A 5,328-nucleotide genomic window follows, 5' to 3' on the forward strand; every position below is an offset into this window, starting at 1 on the left:
TTCTTTCTTTCTTTTCTTTTCTTTTCTTTTCTTTCTTTCTTTTCTCCTTTTTTTCTTTTTCTTTCTTTTCTTTCTTGACAGAGTGAGACTCTGTCACCCAGGCTGGGGCAACGGTGTGATCTTGGTTCACTGCAACCTCCGTCTCCTGGGTTCAACAGATTCTTCTACCTTAGCTTCCCAAGTAGCTGGAATTACTGGTGCCTGCCACCACACCTGGCTAAATTTTATATTTTTCACAGAGACAGAGTTTCACCATGTTGGCCAGGCTGGTCTTGAACTCCTGACCTCAAATGATCCACCCACCTGGGACGCCCAAAGTGCTGGGATTACAGGTGTGAGCCACTGAGCCGGGCCATGGGAAATATTCTTATTGGCTATGACTTTTTGGTGAGTTCGGGAAGTACAAACATGGCCCCCAGTGACCCACACTTATGAATGGGTGGGATTGTTCTGGATACATTCAGTTGTTTGTAGACAGGGAGAGACAGAGCAATCGTCTTGGAAGACACCCTTAAAATCTGACTGATGCTTTTGTATATATGATCTTACACTAGCCTTGGTGGTGTAAATGCTAGACAATTGTCTAGCATTCTCACTGTTAGTAACAAAAGTGTAAATACACATATTTTATTAATCTGATATGATGATAACATTTTAATCTGCAGTTTAATTGCTAATATGCCGTTTTCATGTTTATATTTGCTATCTGCATTTATTATTTTGTTAACAGATTCTATATTTTACCTTTTTATTTAAAGGCCATTCAGTTTTATTATCCACTCATGTCTCTGACAAATACAATAAGAATTTAAATTTTTGTTGCTTTTATAATTTTCTGATTAAAATTTTCATAATTTCTCATCTTTTAAATTGATGCTAGACCTGGGTATATGTAGTATTTAATGTAAGAGCTAAACATGTGGCTCATTTTGGCACGCGTTTTTAATGATTTAAGACTTTAAAATTCTACCTTATCCAAAGACTTATTTACTTACTTTTGTTTTTGTTTTATTTTGGCACCTTAAGGAATTCTTTATCGTCATTTTAAGCTGCAATATTCAGTATGTTTCTAGAGCTCATTTACAATCACTTAGATAATAATGAAAATTGTTGCTCAATTTGAAAACTTCCAGATAAAGAAGAAGAAAATTCTACTTCAAACTAAGATGATAAAAGAGAATATGCAGAACAGAAGTCTTCCCCAGGTGTTGTTAGCCTGATTCATTCACTATATTTCCCTTTAAATCAAGCAAAGAATTGATTTTTTAAAATACTCTTGAGTTTCAAAAAAAAAATCACATTTTGAGAAATATATATATATAACTCCAGAAAAAAATCCTATATCATTCCACTATAAAGACACATGCACACGTATGTTTATTGCAGTACTATTCACAACAGCAAACACTTGGAACCAACCCAAATGCCCATCAATGATAGACTGGATAAAGAAAATGTGGCACATGTACACCATGGAATACTATGTAGCCATAAAAAAGATGAGTTTATGTCTTTTGCCAGGACATGGATGAAGCTGGTAGTTTCTTGGGAAACTACCACAGGAACAGAAAACCAAACACCACATGTTCTCACTCATAAGTGGGAGTTGAGCAATGAGAACACGTAGACACAAGGAAGGGACCATCACACATCAGGGCCTGCCAGGGGGTGTGGCGCTAGGGGAGGAATAGCATTAGGAGAAATACCTAATGTAGATGATGGGTTGATGGTTGCAACAAACCACCATGCCATGTGTATACCTATGTAACAAACCTGCACATTCTGCACATGTATCCCAGAACTTAAAGTATAATTAAAGAAAAAGAAAAATATATAACCCCAGAAAAAATACTATTAAGAAATAATATTCAAATCTAATTATCTCTAGTTTATATATAGAATTAAATCCTTTTTATTTTTTATGTTTATGTTTTCTAATTTTTTCTACTTTTTTTTGTGAGTTCAGAAGCAGTGTATATTCAGAATGGAGACGGATTCTGCAATTAAACTGTCTGGATATAAACCCAAGGTTTATACCTAAGAAGCTATATAATGATGGACAAGTGATTTTACCCTTAGTGTTTTGGTTTATTTTATCTGTAATACGGAGATAATGGTAATAGTCAAGCCACTTGCAACAATGCCTGGCATGTAATAAACTTTCAATAAATGTTAGCAATTACTATTGCAAAGCTCTTAACCGTTGTTTATGTTTAGTCTATGTGTTTTATATGTATTATCTCATTTTATTTTCACATTAACCTGGTGAGGTAGGCACTAGTTTATATACTGTGAAACAGGCACAGGTTAAATTCTTACCAAAGGTCATTCAGTAAGTGGTGAAGCTGGAATAGTAATCTAAGCCATTTAAAGCCTTAGCAAGCTACATAATACTGTCCTTTATTGTATAAGGAAAATCTATACAGATACTGAGATTTGTCTAAGTCAGTTCTGTATTTCTTCTATGTATCTTCATGTGTAGACTTTTTGTTTGTCTCATAGCTTCAAAGAGAAAACATGGAAAGAAAGCTGATTCTCAATGATGTGATGATCTTTTCAACTACATCTTGCTATAATCCTGTGTTAGTGCTGCACTATAGTACATGAATGATACGGGCATTATTCCTTGCAGAGCAATGGACTGGAAATGCTGAATAACTTAATCCCATTCAATAATGTGTTCAATTGATGCTAATAATTGTTATGTCCATCAACTTGCAATTCAGATTACTTTGAACTGATTACAAGTTGTGGATAATTCATACACACACATATGCACACATATATAATATAAAGACAAAGGAATAAAGATGGGGCTTCAATTAGGATAAGAAAGTAAAAATGAATCTAAGTTAATTTATTCAGTTTGTTTAAGTGGCAATAAACTGTTGTATTCCCACAACTCATAACTTTTGAAAAGATGATGAATTTTACTCAAAGCAGTTTTTTAAGGAAAAGATTACTCAGCCATACGGTTTGAAAAGGGACTGTGTTATACTGGAAGCAGACATTATTTGAGGCACATATCAGTCATGCATGCCCTGTTGGGCTCTTTATTGATTGTGAAAACAACAATAAATGTACACATTATGCAGATCACTCTTGCCTAAATTCTTTTATATATAGAAATCAAGTTTCTTTATTGCCCAAGGAGGAGATAACGTCTATAGTTTGCAACCTTGCTGAAGATGAATGCTCTCTTAATGCTGTCTAAAGGGTAAACTTGTAACTTATGGCAAATAAATGTCAAGGTAAGACATTGACTTGGAAATGGTGCTCACCCATAAGGGCTATCTCCCTGATGTATTATAGCTCATGGGTAGATTTATCATTCATCTCACTTAACTAAATCCAGTCTTGTCCAAACAATATACCACTGTGTCTGAGTTTATTTGCTTGGAAATCTCTTTGCTCTGAGTTTTCTTAGACCACAGTAACAGATAATACATACAGGTACATTTTAGACTGTGTAAATCTTTCACAAGATAAACATTGGCTATTGTACTTGAATAAGAAGTCAGATTTTCATTTCTTATATTCATGATGTAAAGAAAAAAAATGATTATCTCCTTAGTAGTCTTACTGGGTAACACAAGGATATCATATGGTATAACAAGAAATGAATACAGAACATTGCAAATTAATTGACATTGTGCTCAGTGAGCCTGCCACCGTTTTTCATTTAGGCATCTCTAAAGATGAAAGAAACAGAATGCTTTCTTAGTTACTGCAATGAGATTATTTAATTATAATCATCTGGCTATGGCTTAGTTCATGACACGAGAAAATCTAATGTGGGGATTGCAGAAGGGAGACAAGGTAAACAGGGGTGCAAAGTGACAAGAAGAAAGGTGTTTCATTTCCTCTGATGGAGATCAAAAGTGTTTTGTTTTGTGTTGTTTTGAGGGGGCTTGGACTATGTTAACTAAAAACTTCAGCCTATCAGGATTGTTTAAGGAACACTCAGTCATGTCTCTATAATCCACAAATTTGGTAAAACAATTTCATAAAAGTGAAGGTAGGCAAAACTTACCACAGATCACAATGCAGGGTTAGAAGGCTTTCAGAAGACAGATTCATCCCATGTTCTGCTTTAAGACCACCTCTGCTAAGATAAATTGTTTATACAATTTCTGCTTATCCCTGTTTACTTTTTAACTACTTTGTTTCAAAGTTGAATTTGTGCTGTCTTCTTTTTCCCGACCTAAATTTCTGAAATGTCACGGGCAGATGAAGCGCTTATAAATTTTTGTTCCTTCCATCAAGAAACTGGGGATCTAATAAATTAAGCTTTCATAAATCATTGTTATTCTGAATCACTAAGGAAATGATGGCTGAATCTTAATTTATGATTCAAACAGGAAAAATAAAATGAGTGGTTTGATGGATGTAAGAGAAATAAATGGCAGTATAACTAAATGTGTTGAAAAATCCCAGTGACTGGAGGACATTATTTCATGCTGAAGGCTGTTGCTGGCATGTAGGCATGGGAATCTAGTCCTCTTTTGATTAGTTAGTAATTAAGAATGTAGAACTCTTTAGTGTAGTACTCTTTAGTGAAAAGAAAATTGTTTCTTTTATAGAAAGATAGTTCTTTCTGAATTCAAAATCAGATTCAGTTAATGTTTATTGAACATCTACTTTGTGCCATATTGTACAATGTACTTTAAAGTACATTGTTATTCTATCACATGTTATTTAAATTGTTTTAATTTTAGTGCTCTCCAAGTCATCTACTCATCTCTGTCCCATATTTTCACAAGATTGTTGGAGAGATTATTGTTTGTAAATTTGTCCTTTACCTTTATGTTGGTTGAAAAACATGTTTCTATTTCTTACAGTGTTACAAGCTCAGAAATATTCAAATATTCTGATTAATATTTAATTTGAAAATCATAATATTCCCAAATACACTTTTATCAAGTACTAGAATTCATTCAGTGCAGAAATTGAACAATTACTGTGCAACTAAATGTAGCAATAAACTCAAGTTTAATTCTTAAGTGTCATGCCGAGCAAACGAAATATGCTGTCTTTGCTGGGGAAAATGGAGAGAACTGATTAAAGGCAATTTATAGGAGAATACTTCCTTATGTCCCATATAGCAATGAAATATGCATGTATATGTACGTATGTGAATACATGTATGTGTATATATGTATGCATGCATGTGTGTATATATGATTAATTGCTGTATAGATAATAAAGCTCTGTATAAAACAAACATAATTACATTACTTTTGACAGGAGCCTGGAATTTTAATTAAGAAAAATTGAAGGATTCAATAAAGGATAAATAAAATTAGAATTTCTCTTACTGAGACACCT

The sequence above is a fragment of the Sapajus apella genome, unplaced genomic scaffold (genome assembly GCF_009761245.1).
Source record: "Sapajus apella isolate SASKATOON/1434 unplaced genomic scaffold, GSC_monkey_1.0 scaffold8, whole genome shotgun sequence".
Lineage (NCBI taxonomy): Eukaryota > Metazoa > Chordata > Mammalia > Primates > Cebidae > Sapajus > Sapajus apella.